At 42.4% G+C, this 25072-nt stretch overlaps 1 long non-coding RNA gene across 2 annotated transcripts; it reads left to right on the forward strand.

Annotated features, from left to right (window-relative positions):
• The first annotated feature begins 6105 nt into the window (after positions 1 to 6105).
• LOC117361998 lies at positions 6106 to 23016 on the forward strand. Of its 2 annotated transcripts, none has more exons than XR_004539780.1 (4): positions 6106 to 6407; positions 19097 to 19187; positions 20674 to 20716; positions 22157 to 23016. It is a non-coding gene; the product is annotated as an uncharacterized LOC117361998 (long non-coding RNA). The 2 variants fall into 2 exon arrangements; XR_004539781.1 differs by having other exon boundaries at positions 6106 to 6369.
• The last annotated feature ends 2056 nt before the right edge of the window (positions 23017 to 25072 follow it).

Genomic DNA, 25072 nt, shown 5'->3' on the forward strand with positions numbered 1-25072 from the left:
ATATCACTGCCTTCATTTGGGCCTTAAAGGACAAAGTGGAATCAAACACAACTCCTAGATACCTACACTGCCTTCACACTGAAACGACTTCACCTGCAAGTGAAATCTCGGAAGGACAAGTTGCCAAGTTCTTTCCACAGCCAATGTATAATTCTCTGTGTGCCTATAATTAGATACCTCGAGGGCATAAGTTACTTGTGAAACTGTGTGCTCCACCCACTGCTCCTGTGTTTAGGTTTCTTGAATTTTGATATACTGTACTGCTGAATCCAACACATGGGACTAAGCAGTTTAAAACACTAATTAAAAAAAAAAAAGAGCTTTAGGAAAGGAACTCCAATCAAAGATAGGAAAGCAACACATTCGCACAATAAAAGAGGACTAAAATTAAAGATTGATAAAAACAGATAACAGATAAAACTTATCAAATTGTTATTCTGGTCGCCCCAGGATATGCACTGGATTCAGAGAAAGGAGTAAAGGTACATAATGGCTGAGGGCCAGATTCTCAAAACTTACCATGCCCTTAATGATGGTTGCTAAACAGATTCCAGTTGGTTTAGCCTGCCAGTATGAGAAAAGCCTTAAGTGCCTAGGCCAATCAGAGCCTTAGGCCCCTCCCTGGAGCATCCCAGGATGCACTGGGAAGGGGAAGGCCCACCATTTTGATGAGGCGGGCTTGACTGTCGTATGGAGTAAGCATTTCTTCAGTTGGCCTTCATTATAGAGGTATGGATTGTTGGGAGACACCGGCAGGGTGGGAGTGGCCATCCCTCCTGTCAGGGGGCTGTCAGGGGGGCAGGGGACCCTGGCAGCAAGAGGGAGTGAGCATCCTTCCTGCCAGGAGTGTTGGGGCATTGGGGGACAGCGAGGGACCTCAGCGGCAGGAGGGAGTAGGCATCCCCCCTGCTGGGGGTGTTGGAGGATTGTCAGGAGTGCCAAGGGATTGTTGGGGGGCGGGGGATCCCGGTGACAGGTGGGAATGGACATCCCTATTGCCGATCTTGTACAGGGTTTGGGGGAGGACTGGCAGCAGCAGACAAAGGAGGGTGTCGGCAGGAGTGGGGAACATTTCCCTCTGCTTCCTCCATGTCTTTCTCAATAACAGACTATGGACTTTTCCTCCAGGAAAAGACATTGGCGCTCTCTCTGTCACTTCCGGGACCCGCACCTAGGGCGAGCCGACACTAACGTGGACAGCATGCTGCTCACGCCGGAGAAATTAAAAAGGTACTGGGAAAGGGAAGGGGACATGTATACGGCAGAGGGTGCGCCACTCCCCCAGCTGCCACTCACCTTTACTATGCCACTGACCGGCTACCTTGTAGTTAGCCTCATGGATTGATGCCTCCCTTCACATTTGGTTAATTGGCTGGGGGAAGCCACTGCTTGCCCTGGATCGGTAGCATGGAATGTTGCTACTCCTTGGGGTTCCGGAATCTTTTGTTACTCTTTGGGATTCCCGAATCTTGCTATTCTTTAGGATTCTGAATGGAATATTGCTATTCCTTAGGTTTTGGCCAGGTACTAGTGACCTGGATTGGCCACCGTGAGAACGGGCTACTGGGTTTGATGGACCATTGTTCTGACCCAGTAAGGCTATTCTTATGTTCTCCTTTCGTTATCTGGAGACCATCTTTGATTCACCACTGTCTTTTCAGGAGCATATTTCCTCCATCATCTGCTCAGGTTTTTACTCCCTACATCAATCACACTCATTACGTTCCTTTCCTGATTCCAAGTCACTGCATCCTTATACATGCACTCATCTCAAAACTCTACTGCAGGGGTGTCAAACTCAATCACATAAGGGGCCGAAATGTAAAACACAGGCTAAGTCGTGGGCTGAATTTTTTTATTAAGAGACGCCATAGCACACGCCATCCTCATGCATTAATCATGTTCTGAAATAACAACAAGCGCGGTCAGGCACTTGTGTGGAGTGCCCTAGTTTTTACACTGGGACTGGGTCCTTCTGCCTGCAAATGGGTCCTGCGGCAGTGCGGTAAGGCGCTTGGAGCGCCGCTGAGACTGGGGCTGCAAGGTCAGGCGCTTGGATATGGCACAGTCACCGTGGGCCACATAAAGCGGATTCAACCCACGGGCCTTGTGTTTGACATGTGTGCTCTACTACAATATTATCTATGCTGGAATAACAAAATGTCTAAATGAAACATTTCAGACCCTTTAAAATACTGCTGGAGGATCCAAGATGGCGGAAGGAACGGTTAGCTGGGCGTTATGGCACAGACGTTTGAGCGAGAATCTGACTTTTCTTGTTTTTAAGAAGAACTTTTTACCTCTGATATGCCGAAAAGGAGAGGCCGCAGCGCCGCTGGAGCCTCGCGGCGTCCCGGTCCAGCCAGGCTTGGCAGCATCGATGAGCTTCTTCGCCAGATGCAGGAAGTGTCGGTGGCAGCGTCAGCCCCCCCCCCCCCCCATTGGAGGCACTCTGTAGCGAGACAGAGGTGGTTTCCCCGGGACTGGAGATCACATTGAGCCCTGATGCTAGAGCACCTCCCCCTCTTCCTCAGACTGCCAGCTCCCCGCGGGTGGAGGAGCAATCAGAGGCGGTGAGCTCTTCTCCCCGGAGGCTTCGGATGTCAGAGAGGGGAGCTTGGAATTGGACTCCCTACATCGGCAGGAGAGTCCCGTGGAGCCTGAGGTTTCTATCAATCAGAGGGTGAATCGCGATCGGGAGAGTCACCAACAGGAGGAGAAGTCAGTTGATGTGAACATAAAAATTGATCCTGAAAAACTTGCTATTACATTAGAGAAACCCCGAGAGGTAACTCTGGATGCCATTTGGGATCTTGTGGCAGATCTGGCTAAATCAATTGTTTCAATTGGAACAAAAATTAAATACTCATGAAACTGATATTAAAAATCTCAAAACTGATCTACAAGACCTTAAAAATTCAAATGTTGTCTCTAAACAGATTACAGAAACACTAATGAGAGATAATATAAATCTGAGAAGGAAATTAGAATCATTAGACAACTTTTCTCGTAACAACAACCTCAGATTAATTAACTTTCCTAGAGTAGCCACAATATCTCCTAGAGATATGTTAAAATGCTACATTATGGAAATATTAGAAATTTTAGAAGAATTGTTGCCACCATTTACCCAGGTCTACTATTTGCCTATGCGAAAAGAAGAAGAACAAATGGCAACATTACTCCTCACAGATAAAAACTGGTTGCTTTGACTTTTCTTCAAAAATAGATTAAAATCATTTCTTGGATATAAAATACAAATGTTTCCAGACCTGGCACGAGACACACAAAAACGTCGTCGTGAATTTTTGATCCTAAAACCGGGAGTTACTGCTCTTGGAGCAACTTTTTTTCTTCGTCACCCATGTAAATGTGTGATACAGTATCAAACGCAAAAATATGTTTTCTTTGATCCTACTCAACTGACAACCTTTTTGTCGGCTGCTCGCCTGAAAGCAGGGATAGCTTGAGTGCTTAATGTGTAATTTGGACATTCCCTTCAGATGATTGAATTTCCTGTTTTCTTCTTTTTCCTTGATTTGTCTTTAGTAATTGCTCGCTGATTATACTTCTTGGATCCTGGTATTGAGGACTTGAGTTGAAGTTAAGCTTAATTTCTTATTATGGTTATGTATATTTTTACAATTTGTAATGTTTGTTTTCTTACTTAACTTCATCTTTCTGTACAAGTGGATACTTGATATGTTTTTGGAAAATATGATAAATAAATAATTTTTTTAAAAAAATACTGCTATATATTTTCTCTGTTATGTCCGTCGCTTTGATAAACTGACAATTTTATTGGCCTGGTGGTCCTCCCGGACAGGGTTGGGAACCACTGAGAATAACTAGTGAGATAATTAAATTTGCTGGTGACACAAAGTTGTTCAAAGTTGTTAAATTGCAAGAGGATCGGAGCAATGTTGGAACATTTGGGCTCATTTTACTAAGCTGCGTTAGGGCTTTAATGCGCGCGCTATATTGCCGTGCATGCTAAATCTTAACGCCAGCATTGAGCTGGTATTAGTTCTAGAAGCGTAGCATGCAGTGTAGCGCGCAGTAATTTCTTGTGTGTACACTGGTTACCTGTTCAGTATCATCCATGCATCAAAATTCTATGTCTAACTCATAAATCATTACACGCTGGTCGACCTCAGTACCTTTCTAAGGCTTCCTTTTATGAAGCCATGTTTTTTATTGCTAGCTGCGGCAGTATTAGCTCCAACACTCATAGAATTCTATGAGTGTCGGAGTTTTTACCGCTGCAGCCGGAAAAAAGCCTAACATGGCTTCTTAAAAAGGGGGGGGGAGAGTAAATCAGTTATCCTCTATACTCCATCACGTCGATTGCATTCCACGAATCTGAACTGTCTGGTACTTCCAGTCCCTCGCCAAGCCCATTATGAGACCACAAGAAAATCAGCCTTTTTTTTTTTTTTTCTCTAGTGCCAAAATCATGGAATGATCTTCCACCATATACCTGCCTGGAAACAAGCATCCAAAAGTTTAAGGTTCTACTAAATACTCTACCTTTTAAACTCAGGGCCAGATTCTCAAAACTTGCTTTGAAGGGGTGAATGAACATGTAGATAAAGCTGAACCTGTTGATATTGCATATTTGGATTTTCACAAGGCGTGAAGACTTCTGAGGAAATCAGAAAGTCATGGGATAGAAGATAATGTCCTATTATGGATTAAAAACTAGCTTAAAGGTGGAAAACAGAGAGTAGGATAAATAATCAGTATTCTCAATAGAGAAGGGTAATTAGTGGTGTACCCCAGGGGCCTGTGCTGGGACCGCTGCTTTTTAACATATTTATCAATGATCTAGAGCAGGGGTGTCCAATGTCGGTCCTCGAGGGCCTCAATCCAGTCGGGTTTTCAGGATTTCCCCAATGAATATGCATGAGATCTATTTGCATGCACTGCTTTCAATGCATATTCATTGGGGAAATCATGAAAACCCCGACTGGATTGCGGCCCTCGAGGACCGACATTGGACACCCCTGACTAGAGCAGTGGTTCCCAACCCTGTCCTGGAGAACCACCAGGCCAATCGGGTTTTCAGGCTAGCCCTAATGAATATGCATGAGAGAGATTTGCATATAATGGAAGTGACAGGCATGCAAATCTGCTCCATGCATATTCACTAGGGCTAGCCTGAAAACCCGATTGGCCTGGTGGTCCTCCAGGACAGGGTTGGGAACCACTGAGAATAACTAGTGAGATAATTAAATTTGCTGGTGACACAAAGTTGTTCAAAGTTGTTAAATTGCAAGAGGATCGGAGCAATGTTGGAACATTTAGGGCTCATTTTACTAAGCTGCGTTAGGGCTTTAACGCGCGCGCTACATTGCCGCGCACGCTAGATCTTAACCCTTTCAGGACCATAAGGATCGTAGGCCAATTTTTGTGGTTTTGACGACATTTTTATGGTAAAAAGGGCTTGCAGATGCCAAAAAAATTGATTTTTTTTGTGAAATATCATTATTTTTATTTAAAAAATCACACTTCTGGCTTATGGACAGTGTGGCAAGTGAATCTTCTCGTCAATCTGGCAACGACGCTAATGAATGAATGTCGGAACCAGTTTGTTTACATAAAGGCAGTATCCTATGGAATCCGTACATATCAAATTTAGAACTGTAGACTATCCCAATCAAAATTTATAGGATTTTAAAGTTATGGGACAAATATGTCCCTTGGTCCTGAAAGGGTTAACGCCAGCATTGAGCTGGCATTAGTTCTAGAAGCGTAGCGTGCAGTGTAGCGCGCAGTAATTTCCTGCGTGCGCTAAAAACGCTAGCGCACCTTAGTAAAAGGAGCCCTTAGTGACCCGGAACACGGAGGAAACCTCTATTGCAGCTAATAGAGCAGCAGCTACAAGCTAATTACAAATATTTTTGTTCCTTAAAATCTTTGTGCTATAAGTATCGTTCAGGGAGGGTTGACACACACACGCACGCAAAGTATGTTCTTCCTGAAACATTTTTATAAGAGCAGGTTTTTTAGCTTGATCAATCAGAGCAGAAACGTGCGTAGGTGTTCTGACAGAATCCGCAGTTGCTGGATGAATGAGTCAGCGCACAGGGCACAAGGAAAAGACAGCACATTCCCTTTCCTGAATGTCTTACATCATTTGGGTTTAATCCTCCTTCTCAGCTCTGTAAGCAGAGGGAGACCTTCCGCTCTCATGCCTGAGAAACAGTTTTGAAGCCAGTTTTTCTGAGCGGATGATCTCAGCTGAAGCAAGACAGCAGCATCTGAAAAAAGCTTCAGTGTTTGAAGAGTAAATCCTATTACACTACCACCATGTCGTATTCAGGTCAATGTTAACACGACTCAGAAAATCTTTAGAAACGACAAAAGGTTTGTAAGGCATTCTCCAGACAGCTCAGTGAAATAGGGTAAGAAGGAGTCTTATTTAATTATCTAGGATTCTAACATTTAGTGGTAATAATGTGGCTTTAGCTTGTTAATTTGCCATATTCCATCCTGTGCTCATTGGGGGTACGGTTTTTTTCCAGTTTCCAGTAAAGTATGTTTAACATGCATGTGGGTATATACGTGTAAAAAGTAGACCCATGGCAAGATTGGACTTAAATTCATGAAACCTGCACTTAGGTATTCCTGGGGGCATAGTTTGACCAAACGGAGGTGCAGTTCTGATGCCTGTGCATATTTTGCAAACTAGGTATGGGCCATTCATAGGATACATGGTAGAGAATGACATGGTGACAAAATTCATCACTGTTCCCGTTCCCGCGGATAACCGCGGGAAACCATCTTCATGTCATTCTTTAAGGAGAGAGGGAAGAATCAGAGTATAATTGGGCACAACCACTGACCTGCAAGCTTTGCTTTGAAGAATGCTGGTGTAGAAGGACTGAGGTTGAAATAGACACTAGAAAATGACATGGGATTATTTCCCGCGGTTATCCACAGGGACGGGAACGGTGATGAATTTTGTCACCATGTCATTCTCTAATACATGGCTCCATTTACACCTGCAGAGCAGTTGTAAATCTGTGGGAGAACATTTTGCTGCTGGGACCAATTGTACAAGCCTATTTTGTAATGTCAAACAGGCATCTGAGAGAGCGGTTTGTTCAAGGGAAGTTTCCAGAACTATATTTAAGATGCTCTCTCTCCCAGTGGTGCAAACTAGTGAACATGATTTGGACTTGTGGTATCAGATGCTACTATTTGTGATTAAACTTTAAAGGGAACTTTTTTGAATATTGCTCTGTATATATTATCGATGCAGGCGGATTGGAGGACATCTGTATAGTTTTAATTCCAATCACGGTTATATTAAAGCGTTTTACTTATCTGCTTTCCCTCCCTCCACCAAAATTTGAGGCTAGTCATAGTCTAAGGGAACTGTTGAGATTGTCACAGCAGGGGCACTAATTCTGAGCTACCGGGTTTGGACTCATTAGGTGATGAGCAGCTAATTGACTGTAAGCTCATAAAGCAGATGCAATTTGGGTCAGGTGACCCGGAAAGTGGATATAGAGGTCCACGCCACCCCCAGGCCCTAGCTGACATGGCGGGGTCAGGGTACTATAATTTGGGTTCTTTTATATTATAGATGTTGGTAGCTCGGGTGGTGTGGTTTTGTTAATTGTTTGCACAATTGTGTTTTCCAATAAACAGAGCTGCGGCTTGGTTTATTCCATCAGAAAGCGTCTGTTGTTTTCACGAGGTCAAGTGTTGAAATGGGTGTGAGGATGGAATGGTAAGAAAGAGAAAGGGAGGGGGGGGGCGGATTCAACTGGGCCATTCCAAATCCAGGTTTTATTTGATGTAGCCAAGATTTTTTTTCTGACAAGAGCGCTGATGATCCCTTTTCACATTTAGGTTTGAATTATAACGGGGGAGAGGGGTTGAGTTTTCACTGATTCTTTTTTCATCAGTAAGTTTTTAAGTGGCCTTTATAAAATTGGCATAAATTAGGGGCCTTTTTTAACATTTCACATAGATGCTGAGCTATAAATTTTTCCCATTGCACTTTTGAATTTATTAGGAAGATACTATGGGGTTCATAATCGAAACTTAAACACATCTAAAAACCCACCCAAGTCAGCACTTGGATGACCTAAAAGACAGGTCGTCCAAGTGCCAATAATCAAATCTATTTTTTTGACATATGCAGGGATTTTTTAGGCCTCTGAATGCCGCTGTGCACCCAGAGCTAAAAGGGGTGTATCTGGAAGAATGGTTAGGGTAGGATGTGGGCTGACCCTAATTTAGTTGTCCTGCAGGGATAATCAAAGTTTTTACGAGACTTCCTGAATGGAACTTATACGTTGTGACTTAGATGATGTAAAAACAGGTATAAGTGCCCAAAAAGTATCCAAAGTGACCAGATAACCACTGCAGAAACAAAATAAAGACCCACACACACTCCCCCAGTGTTCACTGACCCTTTCACACCCCTGCAAAGATCAGAATACCTGTCTCCAGAACATTAGCACCTAGTATAGGAAAGCCTAGTAGAGCTGCACACAGGTCTCTTAAATAGCCTGGGGATGAGCTAGTGAACCATAGAGAGGAGGACCCAGGCCCACAAGCCACTCTAGCCACTACATTCATGGTGGAAAATGTGAGCCCCCCCAAAACCTCCCCAAACCCCACTGTACTGACATATAGGTGCCACCTGCAGCCATAAGGGCTATTGAGGCTGTAGACAGGTAGACATAGTGGATGTTTGGGGAGGCTCACCATATGCTATAAGGGAGTTCTGGTGAGATGTTTATGTGGCATCCTTTTTGTGAAGTTCACAGCAGTGCCCTGTCTGGTGCCCCACTGCTCTGTTGCCATGTCTAGATGGCCAGTCCATCACAATGCTGGCCCCTCCCACGTCCAAATGGTCTTGTTCTGGTACGTGAGGTAATGGATGTGACTTGCTCAAGGTCACAAGCAGCATGAGTAAATGAATAAGATCTGAACCTCACTTTCCTGCTTTTCTTTCTGCTGCTCTAACCTTTAATCCTTTCTGCCATTTGCCTAGCCGGATTTTCCATATACAATTATGAAAAATTTACTTCTAGGAAGAATAACATTTCTCAATGAAATGAGGTCATTGTGAAGATTAACCTCATAAGTAATACTGATATCCACTGTAGAACCATATGAACAGAAATTAAATCTATTCCTTATTACTACTAATCATTTCTTTAAAGCAGTGGTTCTCAATCAGCCCTCGGGGCACACCAGCCAGTCAGGTTTTCAGGATATCCCCAATGAATATGCATATAAGGAAGCAATGCATGCAAATTTCTCTCATGCTATTTTTTTTTTTTTTTAAGTTCAATATTTTTATTGGTTTTATAACAATAATGAATAAAATACATATACTTTGTAAACATGCACATTAGTGATGATCATTATCCAATATTAATACACATCCAAGTGATCTGTATGTGCAAGTAATATAACAATGTAGAGCAACACAGAACTAGACAACTAATAATATGAAAGAAAGAAAAGAAGTCAGTCATAAATTGGAGCCTAATCTGCATCATCCCATGAAACTTCTAGAATTAAACAGTTATCAATATATAATACTAAAGAGATTCACAGTGTTCAATCATAGCACCCCAAACCTTAAGATATTTAGCAAAGCTGCTATGTTTCTCAGCGTATGCTTTTTCAAATTTTGCTACCTGACATACCTGAGCCCACCAGAGATGATACGATAGATTGCCACTGTTCTTCCAATTACATAGTATAGTTTTAACAGTAATGAGAAGCAGGCATCTCAGTAGTTTCCCAGTCCATTCATCAACAGGTTCCTTCAACCCGTATTTACCATATATAACAATTGCAAGAGTAAGGTCTTCCCTAATTCCAGTGATTATGCATATCGTGTCCCATATTTTATACCAGTATATTTTGATAGGGGGGCACTCAAAAATCATGTGAGCTAGCGTTCCCACTGCTGACTTGCATGACCAACAACAGTTCGATGTTGAATTTGGGAGTTTGCTGAGTTTATAAGGCGTCCAGAAGGCACGGTTTAGGAGAAAATATGCCGATTGAGATATGCTTGCAGAGTGTAGAGAATGCATGCACTCGGACCATACTCCATGCCACTCCTGTGAGTTGATTTCTTTTCCAGTGTCTTTAGTCCATATTTCACATAAGGCCAATGATCCCTGGAATTTGGCATCAATTAGGTAGTGATACCAAAAGGCAGCTTTGCCTTTCTTCTTAGATTCTACCAATCGATTCAGAATCATCAAAGTGGGTTGAGACTCTTGTATCGACGACAGGTCAATAGAGGCTTTAATAGAATGACAAAGTTGTATCCACCTGTAGTGCTGAGACAACGGAAGGTGGTACTTCTCACGTAGTGCAGAGAAGGGAATCCATTCTCCTGAACAATAGAGTTGGTGAAGATAGCAAATACCTGCAGTGTGCCACAACGTCCAATGTATGGGTTTCCCTTGAATTAAGATCTTTGCATTGTTCCATAGATAAATAAAGGAAGTGGTTTCCCATCTAATGTCCGCCAGATCATCAGCTGCACGAAAAGCTAATTTAGTTGAGTGAATAGGTTCTCTGTGCTCATCTTTTTTGTGTATGTTCATAAATACAGCCGAGCGTAAGTCTGGAACACCCAACACTGACTTCTCCAAGTTGGCCCAACTTTTTTGGTGTGTAGTTTGTTGATCAGATATCCAGAAGGAGCAGCGTCTCATAAGGAAAGCCGTATGGTAATCGAAAAAACTGGGGAATTTAACCCCACCCTCTGAGAGTTCACCTTTCAGTTTTTTCAATCCTATCCTTGGAGTGGAGTTATTCCATAGAAATTTAGATAGAAGAGTCTCAATTTTAGCATATACATGCCTAGGTAAGTACATCGGTAGCATACTTAAGACGTAGTTCACAACTGGAGTCATCATCATCTTTATGGTACACAGGCGTCCCTACCATGTAAGGCGCAGAGGGGTCCATTTGGAAGTAAGAGATTGAATGGAGTCCAAAATGTAGTTGGTGTTATATTCTACAGTCTCTTCTAGTGATTTGCCAAAAAAAAATACCTAAATATTTCATCCCTAGCTCCGCAATCTCATTCTTTATTTCAGGACAGTTAAGAGCAAGAACTTCAGTTTTAGTTAAGTTCAATTTGTAGCCCGAGACATGAGAATAGGAAGAGAGTACCTCCAATACTTTTCCAAGCGAGGTCGGAGATACATATAGCAGGATATCGTCCGCATATGTGGATAATTTTATTTCAGTGTTCTCACAACTGATGCCCCTGATTTGAGGATGCGACCGTATCGCTATCAGTAGTGGTTCTAGAGCAATGTTAAATAATAGGGGCGATAAGGGGCAGGCCTGTCTAGTCCCTGTACTTGGTCTGAACATGTTTGAGTATAGACCATTGATAAGTACCTTCGTAGGTGGATTGGAGTACAACACTTTAACCAGTGCCAGAAACTCAGGTGTAAATCCAAACCATTTCATCACAGAAAACAAAAAAGGCCATTCGACACGATCGAATGCCTTTTCTGCATCTAGTGCCATGGCCACTAATGCAGTATCATTATGGTTTGCATAGTCTATGATATGCATGAATAAGCCGGTGTTGTCAGCAGCAAGACATCCAGACATGAATCCATTTTGATCATCCGAGATGATATGAGGCAGAACAGCCTGGAGATGTGTTGCTAATGTTTTTGCATACAACTTTGCGTCAATATTTATTAGTGATAAAGGCCTATAGTTCTGTATCAACAATTTATCCTTGCCAGGCTTAGGCAATACTATTATTGTAGCTTCTGTGAACGTGCCATCAATATCCCCTGATTCAATTAGATAATTGTAGAAAGATAGTAGTCTTGGAAGTAATAGTTCTTGAAAGGCCTGATAGAATTCTGATGATAGTCCATCTGGACCCGGAGCTTTTGCTCTCGCCATTGAGGATAAAGCCAAAGCTAAGTCTGAATGAGAAAGTGGCTTATTCAGTATATTGTTATCTTCCTCCGTCAATATCGGCCGTGACAGATCTTTCAAAAATGCCTCAGGATCTACATTGGGGTCAGATGTTGTTGTATAAAGATGTTCGTAAAAGTGTTGAAACTGACTTAGAATGACGGATGGATCAGTTGAGATGGCGTCATTCTCTATTCTCATGGCAGTGATATTGGTCTTTTCATTTCTTCCCTTTAGGTAGTTAGCTAAGCTACGGCCACAAACATTAGCTTCCATATAGTAGTTAGCTGATTGGAAAAATATATGCTCTGCTGCCGAACAACTGCGTGTAAGATTATAATTGAATTTTGTGGCTTGCAAGAGCCGGAGTGTATGCATATCAGAGGTGTCGGAACTGTGTGCTCGTTCTAGAGACTTGATTTTGTTATCCATAGATTCCAGAGCGGCCGCTGTTGTCTTCTTCTTATAAGCAGCGTATGAGATAATAATTCCACGTATGTATGCCTTAAAAGCGTCCCAAAGAATTCTCCAATTGGTATCTTCTGGTGTATTCAAGTCAAAGTAGTCTTGGATGGCACGTTCGATGTGAGGTTTGAATTCAGGATCTTGCAAAAGGCTATTGTTAAATCTCCATTGAGACCTGTTTACAGGTGTACCTATATCAGATAGACTTAACACCACTGGAGCATGATCAGACAAGGCTATAGCTTTGATGGAAGAAGAGCGTATTTGTCGGACAAGGGAAGGAGTGACCAAAAAATAATCAATTCGTGAGTACGAATTGTGGGGATTGGAGAAACATGTGTATTCACGATCTGACATGTGCAGCAGTCTCCATGGATCTGTAAGTTGAAATTGATTAATCATTTCCTGTAATTGAAACCACATTTTAGATTTTTTAAAGACACAAGAGGATTGTCTATCAATATCAGGATTACAGATTAAGTTGAAGTCTCCTCCTAATATGCATGGAATTTCCATATGTTCATATAGACGTTCAGCTATAGAGGCATAAAAATTTAAGTCATCAATATTGGGACCATAGATATTCAGTATCATCACATGAAAACCCCCAATATCCAGAACCACCTCTGCCCACCTGCCGCAAACATCATTAGACTGTGATATAATTTTGATCTCTGGTTTTTTCCTTATGAGGATAAGCACCCCATTTTTTTTATCAAGAGCAGGAGATGATATACTAGGAAAAGCCCATGGGACCCTAATTTTACTTGAGTCATGAGCATTGAGGTGTGTCTCCTGCAACAGCACAATATCAGCCTTTAATTCATTTAAGTATGATAAGATTTTCTGTTGTTTAACATTGTTGTTAAGACCTTTAACGTTCATGGTAACACAGTTCAAAGGCATGTCAAATAACTAAATAAAACATCAGCACAAGCATGGAGTACATTATGAACATATAAAAGGAGAGCATGACACAGAAAAATCTGCATCTAGACTGACAGTGCAAGTAAACATTTTTCCATAACTGTAACAATAACAATAGTAAATGTTGAACACGGGTCAGCAAGACCACAGGCAGTGCGGTCCTGCACAGCCCAGCGTGAAAAGTATTTTACCAACAATCCGTGGGTTCAGCAATATGTAATCATAGTACCAGAAAATAGAACAGCAGGTGATTATGAGAATTCACCTCAATGTGTACTGTGACTGTTATAAGAAGCCCATCAGGTGGTGCCAATGGACGAAGGTGACAGCTTCTCCAAATAGTCAGCAAGGTCCATAGGTCTGACAAAATCCTTTGTACAATTATTGTACGTGACCCTAATCTTGGCAGGATAAATCATTCCAAATTTTACACCCATTGCCTTGAGTTTCGGACGGTATTCCAGAAGTAGCTTACGGTTTTTGGCCGTTTGCTTGCTAAGGTCGGTTACAAACATCAAAGTGTGGCCCTCATATTTTATAGGTGAGCGTAGTCTGGCCTGCTGCATGATGGTGAGAACTTGAGTATACCGGAGAAGCTTGACCACCACTGCCCTTGGGTATTTATCATTCAGATTTTGTTGCGCTGGCAACCTGTGGGCCCTCTCTATCTCAAATGGTTGGGTAAATTCCACTTCAAGCAATTTAGGTAACAGATCAGATAAAAATTGTACCATATCGCGGCCCTCCCTCGCTTCCGGTAATCCGAGGATCCGGAAATTACTCCACCGGGCGCGATTGTTCGCGTCCTCCAAGTCCATTTCCAAACGATCTATTCTTTTTATGTGTTTCATCATAGTGGAGATATTTTCAGAATTAACTTTAGTTTTAATTTCCAGCGTCTCCACGCGTTGATTCAGGTCCGTGAGCTCGGCACTGAATGTCGACAACTCAGTCTTAATGTCGGCCATTAGGGAGTGCATGGTGCGGATTTCTGCCAGGATGGTGCAGGCCGTATCATCATCGACCTTCGCAGCTGTTTTACTCGGGGAGACAGGGTCCGTGTTGCGCCGTTTACCGGTTTTGGCGGTTGCCATGGTGTCGAGGGAGAAAGGTACGAAACGCTGAACGCTCTTACCCACGGGAAGTCAGTGAAAATCGGGACTTTCGTTCGAGTCATGCTGGAGCACAGGATTAGGCAGCCATACCGTGTAGCGCTCGCTAGCGCCCCCCTCTCTCATGCTATTTAACATTTATAAATGATCTGGAAATTGGAATGACGAGTGAGGTGATTTAATTTGCAGATGACACTAAACTGTTCAAAGTTGTTAAAACGCATGCGGATTGTGAAGAATTGCAGGCAGACCTAAGAAATTGGAAGACTGGATGTCCAAATAGCAGATGAAATTTAATGTGGCAAATGCAAAGCGATACGCATAGGGAAGAATAACCTGAATCACAGTTAACGGATGCTAGGGTCCACCTTGGAGATTAGGGCCCAAGAAAAGGATCTGGGTATCATCATACACAATACGATGAAACCTTCTGCCCAATGGGCAGCGGCAGCCAAAAAAGCAAACAGGATGCTGGGAATTATTTAAAAAGGGATGGTTAACAAGACTAAGAATGATATAACCAGAAGTTATCAGGAAAGAGACAAACTACACTACATTCAGAAAAAACCTGAAGACTCACCTCTTTGACAACTGTCTCAATTTCTGTATAGCACCCCCTTCTTCTAGTCCTCTCTCTTGTTTCTCCATGCTCACCTCCCTGACTACTCTCCCCTTCCTCTTTGATCTGTCGCCTTGAGCCTATATAGGTATGTGCGACTAACAAATGGAAGATTAGACTAGATTATAATGCCCCTGTATCGCTCCATGGTGCAGCCTCATCTGGAGTATTGCGTTCAATTCTGGTCTCCTTATCTCATGAAAGATATAATGACGCCAGAAAAGGTTCAAAGAAGAGCAACCAAGATGGTAAAGGGGATTGAACTCCTCTCATATGAGGAAAGACTAAAATGGTTAGGGCTATTTAGCTTGGAAAAGAGACGGCTGACGGGAGATATGATTGAAGTGGATCAATTTTTCACTCTATCAAAAATTACAATGACTAGGGGGCACTCGATGAAGTTACAGGGAAATACTTTTAAAACCAATAGGAGGAAATTTTTTTTCACTCAGAGAATAGTTAAGCTCTGGAACGTGTTGCCAGAGGATGTGGTAAGAGCAGATAGAAACATAGAAACATAGAAGATGACGGCAGAAAAGGGCTACAGCCCATCAAGTCTGCCCACTCTGCTTACCCACCCCCTGTCTATGCCCTAATGACCCAATTTCCTTATCTTGACCCTCGTAGGGATCCCACATGGGTATCCCATTTATTCTTAAAGTCTGGCACGCTGTCTGCCTCGATCACCTGCACTGGAAGCTTGTTCCAATGATCAACCACTCTCTCTGTGAAGAAATACTTTATGTTGTCGCCATGAAATTTTCTGCCCCTGAGTTTGAGCGGGTGCCCTCTTGTGGCCAAGGGTCCCTTGAGAAAGAAAATGTCATCTTCCACTTCCGTGAGATACTTAAATGTTTCGATCATGTCTCCCCTCTCCCTACTGTAAACCGCCTAGAAGTCGCAAGATAGCTGGCGGTATATAAAAATAAAGTTATTATTATTATTATTATTACGTTCCTCGAGAGTGTAGAGCTGCAATTTGTTCAGTCTCTCTTTGTACGAGAGACCCTTGAGCCCCGAGATCATCCTGGTGGCCGTCCGCTGAACCGATTCAATTCTACGCACATCTTTACTGTAATGTGGCCTCCAGAATTGCACTCAGTACTCCAGATGAGGTCTCACCATGGCCCTGTACAACGGCATTATGACTTCAGGCTTTCGGCTGACGAAACTTCTATTGATACAACCCAATATCTGCCAGATAATGTAGCTGGTTTTAAGAAAGGTTTGGACAAGTTCCGGAGGAAAAGTCCATAGTCTGTTATTGAGAAAGACATAGGGGAAGCCACTGCTTGTGCTGTATCGGTAGCATGGAATGTTGATACTCCTTGGATTTTGGACAGGTACTAGTGACCTGGATTGGCCACCATGAGAATGGGCTATTGGGCTTGATGGACCATTGGTCTGACCCAGTAAGGCTATTCTTAAGTTCTTATGCATATTCATTGGGGGATATCCTGAAAACTTGACTGGCTGAGTGTGCCCTGAGAACTGGGTTGAGAACCACTTCTGTAGGTCTACTATACATACACAGCACTGTACAAATACACATCAGAGAGATTTTGTTTTCTACAGACAAATAAGAGGCTGTGGGAATTTCATTCATTAAAGAATGTGGTTAAAACCAACAAAGCTCTGTGATCAAGAGACTCAGTTACATCATCTCAAAATTATCCACAGGACAAATATTTTTGAAAGAAAACCATTTGGCACAAGGAAATGTGCTGGTACATTTTATGCCTAAACTGCAGACATTAAATTTAAAAAAACAAAACAAAACAGGGGACTGACATTCAGTGGGTCTCAAGATAGCTGGGTGACTTATTCAATTATATTTAAGCAGGTTTTCAACTGAAGTATTCAGATTAGACAACTTAAATGGGTAAGTTATCTAGTTAAGTTAGAATAATTGTTTATGCTGGGGATATTCACTCCCAATCCTTATGGGTTGCTAATGCAGTGGCATACCATGCTGTATGCCTGGAACAGGCTGCCAGAGTTAATTTGTCATGCTCCGACTCTAGCAAATCCAAGCTAAAAGCCCACTCTTTTGAAGCTACTTTCAATTCTTAGCTCCCACTCACTGTCGATACCTATACCCTAACCCTTAGATCAGGGGTGTCCAACCTGCGGCCTGAGGGCCGCATGCGGCCCCGTGAAGTATTTTGTGTGGCCCCGGTTGAGGTCGATGCAGTGTTTTTCTCTGCTGCCCCCGGGTGTTTACCGTCTTGCCAGCTCCCTCCTCTTTCTTGCCGCAATGTTTGCGCGTTTGTGCGGCCCCAGAAACATTTTTTTCGGACAATGTGGCCCAGGGAAGCCAAAAGGCTGGACACCCCTGCCTTAGATGTCCTGTTGTCTGTCTGTCCAAATTAGATTGTAAGCTCTTCTGAGAAAGGACTGTCTATTGAATGTTAAATGTACAGCGCTGCATACGCCTTTCAGCACCGTAGAAATGATAAATAGTAGTAGTAGCTTGTTTTATTTTGAGTTAGATCGTTAACAAACTATGGCATAGCAAACAGTCCTGTCTCCACCTTGTGTAGGCCTGAGTGGGCCATGGCCCTACCACTTTTGATTCATGCTCACCCAGTCGTTGGCTATGGTGTAGGCTAGTCAGTGGAGGTGATATTAATACCCATATTTTTTTAGTGTCCACTCATGTTAATCTCAGGCCCTTCCAAAAATTCAGTTCTGGCTACGCCGCTATTTAGAACAAGGTTGGTGTTTCCACCTGCAAATTTAAGTAGTAACCAGTGGTGACTATGAACACTGAGAGGGCAATAGAGAGTCACCTTGGGGGGGGTGGGGGTTGCCCTCCCAACAATAGCAGGAGGAGAGATGAGGGAGAGCAAGAACCAAGGACAAGACCCTCAAGCCCAAGGCAATTTTGGGCCATAATCTGCCCAACTATATCCTTTCCTAAAACATAACTGCTTAAAAAAGAAAATATTGGAATTCATTAAGTGCTACTCAATATACGGTACTTAGTTCAAGATGTTTGGTTGAAAAGAAAAAGGGGGGTTGGTAGAAACTGGATGATAGTAATCCCAGCTGAGTCTAGATTTTCAGGATTGGACAAAAATAGCAAATGACTCTGCTCCGAGCTTGTATTTACAATCAGTGCTAAGGGAGATAGTCATTCTAGTTCATGTTTGACTAATTTGGAAAACAACATACAAGAAGCTGATTTAACATAAGAATATATGAATAGCCTCACTAGGTCAGACCAATTGTCCATCTAGACCAGTAGTTCGTCCACGATAGCCAATCCAGGTCACATGTACCTGGCAAAAATCCAAATAGTAGCATCACTCCATGCTACTGATCCAGGGCAAGCAGTGGCTTCCCCCATGTCTGTCTCAATAGCAGACTATGGACTTTTCCTCCAGGAACTTGTCTAAACCTTTCTTAAAACCAGCTACATTAACTGCTCTTACCACAACCTCTGGCAACGCACTCTATGTTTTGGACATCTGAAAACCAGCTGTTAGACATCCACATTGCAAGGACATCCTTTGCCGCAAGTAACATAGGTAGATTGTGAGCCTGCCAGGACTGATAAGGAAAAATACATAAAGTACCTGAATATAAAAACTGTCTTAGTGGTATTGCAAAAGGTGGTGTATAAGTACCTTAAGATAAACATAAAATATGTGAGACATGGATGTCCATATCTGTCGTACAGACTTGGCCATCCTTATTCTGCTCATTGTCATAAGTAAAGCTTCTACATTAGTTACAGTGGGAACTGAGGAAGATGACTTTGGCATATTGAGAGCACAAAGACCAGACTGACTATCCAATATCCTGGTGTTGAAAATTTTAGCAAATTCCTCTGTGTGTAATCCAGCAGAGTTGTTACTGACCTCAAGGTCTTGTATTTCTCAAAGCTCCCTACTATTCGATATAATTGACAAGGCCTCCTTTCTGCCAAAACAAAACTTCTCGGAATAGTATTCTCTTTTATCAACTTTCAAAGCTGCTTTTTGTTCACCAATATGGGGTTTTGCACTTTGTTTTACCATAGGTTTGGTCTGCTGTGCAAAAGGATGAATCTGTCATTTATGAAGCCAAAGACCTATAGGGAACCATAAGGAATGTTTACCAGGATTTACCAGGTATGATTTTATAGACCTTTTTAGCTATAAACCAGTGATTTTAAATGCAGAAATACTTCCCCCCTCCTGATTCGCAGTTTTAGGACTCGCAATTTTGATTATTTGTGATTTCCTAAAACCGGAATCACCCCCACTTCCCAGACCTTACCTGGTGGTCTAACAGTCTTTTAGGGCAGGAGCGATCTTCCTACGCTCCTGCCCCGTGCAGATCATTCATCCAAAATGGCTGCTGTTTGTTCCCGTTGTAGTCTTGAGAGACTACGGGACATTAGGTCGCTAGGTGTGATGCTGTTAACAACGCCTCACACATAATTGACACTTCCAGGTGCCTACAAATGTCTGGCTCTATAAGTTTATCTTGTTGGGCAGATTGGATGGACCATACAGGTCTTTATATGCACTCATCTAATATAGGGGTAGGGAACTCCGGTCCTCGAGAGCCATATTCCAGTCGGGTTTTCAGGATTTCCCCAATGAATATGCATTGAAAGCAGTGCATGCAAATAGATCTCATGCATATTCATTGGGGAAATCCTGAAAACCCGACTGGAATACGGCTCTCGAGGACCGGAGTTCCCTACCCCTAATCTAATATGTATGTTTATTTTATTTATTCATTCATTCATTCAGATTTCTATACAGTTCTCCCAAGGGAGCTCAGAATGGTTTACAAGAATTTATTCAGGTATTCAAGCATTTTTTCCTGTGGACTGACAATCTAATGTACCTGGGGCAATGGGGGGATTCATTTATTGCAGTGATTCCCAACCCTGTCCTGGAGGAACACCAGGCCAATCGGGTTTTCAGGCTAGCCCTAATGAATATGCATGAGAGAGATTTGCATATGATGGAAGTGATAGGCATGCAAATTTGCTTCATGCATATTCATTAGGGCTAGCCTGAAAACCCGATTGGCCTGGTGTTCCTCCAGGACAGGGTTGGGAACCACTGATTTATTGTATGAAGAGAGGACTTAACCTGCATTACCACCTATGCCATGATTCCTCTGACCAAGACCAGATTGTAAGCATGTTATAAAGGCAGGCAGAAGATTGCGACTTCAGAGCATTCTTCACACACAATTTCCCCTCACCCTTCGCAGACGTCCCAAGTACAATTTGGGAAACAGGCTTAACATGGCACATACGCTTTATCTTTCAAGATCAAAACCTGTTTTCTTTCGAAACATTTATGATTTTTCCAGCACTTTCTAAAACATTAGGATATATCCTAAGCCATAGGCAGGAAACTGTGTGAGAGGGTGAGAAAATAAAGAGAAGGGACGAGATGATAGTGACCATCGTTCTGACTGTATGAGTGAGTTCTTTTACGTGTTTTATACGACCAAGCATGGAAGTTGTGCTTGTTATCTGCCATTGTTTCGGTTCTCATTAACAAGCTAATGGAAGCCAGATCAAATGATCTTATCATCCTCTTAGTTATATTTGGGCATTTTCTCACACTTTTCAATTCATTTGTTTTTCAGAAATGGAATGGTCCAGTGGTTAGAGCATTTGAGGCTGATGGAGGTAAAATCCTGGCATGGGTTGGCCTGTCTCCTTCTCACAGTTAATATTTATCAAAAACGTCTTGTAGATGATATTTAGTAGCAGGGAGTCATTCAAGCCATATATACACGAACTGCTGACACAACACCAACTGTATGAAAAATCATAATACAACGGAGAAAAATAAACCTCAATTGTGAAAGGCTGGGACTTAATATATTTAGTTGTATCCTTCTCACAGTTCACATCAAAGAATTACTTTCCAGTATTTCTTTTTTTTTTATTATTATTTTATTTATCAAATTTCAAATTATAATACAAGAATTTACTCTTGCACCAGAAACATAGCAGGAAATAATAAAATCATAATAGAAATATTAAACAAACATTTAAGAAGAAACAAATTTTACTCCTTAGACCTCAAACTTGGAAGGAGGAATTCAAAGAAAAGTGAGGAGAAACTAAGGGCTCCTTTTACTAAGCTGCGATAGTGTTTTTAGTGGGCACAGAATTTTAGCACACGCTAATCCACGCGCTACGCGGCTAGAACTAACGCCAGCTCAATGCTGGCGTTAAGGTCTAGCGTGTGCAGCAATCCGCTATCGCTACTTAGTAAAAGGAGCCCTAAGGCCCAAATTCTGTAACCAGCGCCTAAAGTTAGGCACCTATTTCGGAGGTGCCCAACTAGATAGGCGCCTATCTAAATTAAATAACAGGCCCAATTAAGCTTTTTAATCAGCACTGATTAAAACATAGGCGCCTATCAAGAAAATGCAATTCTGTAACAAGGCGCCTCTAAAAATTTAGGCGGCCTTCAAAAACAATAGGCGCCAGGCATGTTAGGCATGGGCGTGGCTACGTGTTAGGCGCTTTCTTACAGAATCACTGCTCCTAAGCGTGCTTAAGCGCTCACATGGGCGCCTAACTTTTTCTTGTGCCTAGAGCTGGCCTATTTAATGGGCACCTCCAAAATAGGTGCCGCTCAGCGTGATTCACTAAACAGCAGCCAATTTTACTTGAATGGTGCTGAACGGTGCCTATATCGGCACCTAACTCTTGGGCGCTTCTTATAGAATTTGCCCTAAAATGTCATGAAAGGGGTCCGCTTTCATAGAGAATGACATAGGGCTCCTTTTACTAAGCCGGAATAGCGCACGCTAAATTGCCATGCGCGCTAGACGCTAACGCCAGCATTGAGCTGGCGTTAGTTCTAGCCGCATAGTGTGGGTTTAGTGCACGCTAAAATGCTGCGTGCCCTAAAAACGCTAACGCAGCTTAGTAAAAGGAGCCCATAGTGACAAAATTCATCACCATTCCCGTCCCCACGGGGAAACCATCCGGTGCCATTCTTTAGTGTTTATCTCAACCTCAGTCCTTGTACACCAGCTGTTTTATTGCCTATCAAACCAATGCCTAATATCTCATCCTTCAGCAGAACGTTCTTTTTCTGTCGGCTTGTAGGTAAAAGTTGCCCAGGAAAGTCGCTGCTGCAGGAGACCCGGACCGGCAAGAAAACCCCTCAGCAATATCCATTCAAATGTGGCAAGACTCCCGATGTTACCGCGGCGGCGGCTTCCTTTTAAATTGTAGGAGACGGACCCGATGACGTCAGGGGGTCCGTCTCTTGTAAGTGCCTGTCGGCTTGTAGGTAAAAGTTGCCCAGGAAAGTCGCTGCTGCAGGAGACCAGGACCGGCAAGAAAACCCCTCAGCAATATCCATTCAAATGTGGCAAGACTCCCCAGAACTTTCTTTTTCAATCAGTAATCTTTCTAGCTGAGCTGGGTCAAAATAGCATAGCGCATAATAACATAGCTTTTACAAAGCTGCACTGGTGGCTTCCGTGCGGCAAAAGCCCCAAAGCCTTTTAAATCCCTATAGGCTTCGGGGCAATTACTGCAGTGGCCTGTGCTATCGGACTTTGTAAAAGAGGGGGGAAATTAACAATTGCCAAACATTTGCAAGGGAACTGCAAGAAGAATGTACCTCCTATTGCAGTTACCCTGTCTTTCAATTTTAGAAATCCTTTATGACACAGCTGAGTAGATCTAGCCACATCTGGAGAAATCTGCACTCTGATGCTTATAGAATTCCTATGAGTGTCAGAGCTTTTACCACAGTGGATGGCAATAACAAATCCTAATGCAGCTTGATAAAAGGGGCCTTAATTTTTTTCTTGTTCAGTTGGTAGTTACCAAGAGGGTGGCTGTAGAAGTAATTACCTCCTGAGCTACAGCCTCAGCACCTTGAGTTGGTGGGTTCAAATCCCACACTGATCCTTGTGACCCTAGGCAAATCACTCAATCCATTGCCCCAGGTACATTAGATAGATTGTGAGCCCTCTGGGACAGATATGGAAAATGCTTGAGTACCTGATTGTAAACCGCTTAGATAACCTTGAGAGACGGTATATAAATACCTAAATAAATGAATCTAATTTAGTCATCTCTTCCTGTTCCCCCTCAATGACTCTGCTAGACGTATAGAAATACAATGACATTCTAGAACTTGTATATCCTCCAATTTATCCAATAGCAATATTTATATAACAATATCTCAGATGAGAGCAGACGGCAAAAAGGAAAATTCAAAAAGTCCTTGAACGAAACCGGTTCTCATGAAATTCCATCTGCCTAAGGATTAACACACTATCCTTAATAAAAACTGAAGACGCTGATTGAAAGTAATAACAGAAACAGAAATCTAGGACAGTTTGGAATCCATTGACTTTGTTTTCAAATCTATTTCAACAAATTTGTCTGCTGCTAGCTGAGAAAAAAGTATAAAGTTGAGGAATAGTAGATTTAATACACTCTTCAGTTCTAACCAACATCTTCCCAACATCTTTTGAAGTAATTTCTTCTGGCTCAACAATTTTAGATAGGACAAACCACAATGGTTGGAATAGCGACAGATTCATTTCAAATGCTCTTGTCTGGCTTTCAAGATCATTCCGCCCCTAATCCCACTATCTTTTAACGCCTCGAGGCCTGCTACCACCAGATCCGCCCACAGACATAAACTGTCCTTCCCCTCTCTACACGGTATTCTCCACGCAGGCAAACTGGGAAAATCCCTCCTCTCCAAAATCACAGGCCTCTGGAACGATCTCACTTTCCCGCTGCGGAACCTGGGCTCCCTCCAATTATTCCGCAAACAATTGAAAATCTGGCTCTTTTCTAACATATAATCACTTTTTCTATCAAAAAACCGTTTACTCTCCTGTTTATATTCCCTCTATTCATATACTCTTGTAAATCTTTCTCCTCTCTTCTTATATTTTTAAGCTTTGTAAACCGTGCCGAGCTCCACTTCCGTGGAGATGATGCGGTATATAAACTTAAGGCTTAGTTTAGTTTAGTTTAGATTGTAATTCTTCTGAAGAGAGTGCTTTCTCGGTAGATATTCCATCTTGAGAGGCCACACTATCTTGGGAAGGTGCCCCCCTAGGTGAGAAAGGAGTAGAACGAGGGATTGGAGTTGAATGACCTCCCTCACTTAACGAGGCTCCAGAGGCAGACGATTCATCTAGGGCAGTCTTAGGCTGAATATGTCTATCCATGGGGCCTATATCAAAGTATGTCTATAACTTCTTAAACATACTTTATTACCTTAGAACCTAACGGATGTAGCGGTATATAAGAAATAAATTACATTACATTACATTACATTACCACCCCTCTTCAAATGCTTTCAGTTTTTTATGAACCTCAGCGACACCACTCAAAGCTCAAGCCTATCATTGCTTTAAGCTTTATGTGCTCAATCATCATTGGTTCACTTCTTAATTTAATGTATAAATGCTTTTTCTGATTTAATATAGTTGTTCTATTTAATAAATATGGTGTTTTCTTTAAAGCAAATATGTTAGCTTTCAATAATTGTGGTTTCATAGTCGGGGTTAGTGACAGCCGACATGTTTCACCTAGAACTTTTTCAAGGCTTTTCCCCTAAAACAGAAAAAGCCTAGTAAGCCTTCCTTCCAAACTTAATAGGCTTAACCTTCACCATTAATGCCACAATCCATAGGACCTGTCATTTTAGGAGTACTAGTGATTTTAAATTTCCCCTTACATTTCACCATTATTAATAATAATTTTTTTTAAGTACCTTAAGGAAAATCAACACCATTCAGAGCTCCTCCAGCTCCTACTAAGCTCCTAAGGGGTTCCCAAGGGACCAAGTGTGCCCCTTAAGACATGCCCCATGGCCATACACCCTGTGGCCACATGCCACAGGTATGCATTGCTTTAATAGAGATTTTCCGACAGCAGCTGATCATATCAGATGCTGCCATCTGTTGCACCCAAGTCCTTAGCGCCTTGCTCCACAAGTTTCCAGCAAACAGCAAGCGCAGCTGCTTCTGTCAGCAGCTTCAT

The sequence above is a fragment of the Geotrypetes seraphini genome, chromosome 6 (genome assembly GCF_902459505.1).
Source record: "Geotrypetes seraphini chromosome 6, aGeoSer1.1, whole genome shotgun sequence".
Lineage (NCBI taxonomy): Eukaryota > Metazoa > Chordata > Amphibia > Gymnophiona > Dermophiidae > Geotrypetes > Geotrypetes seraphini.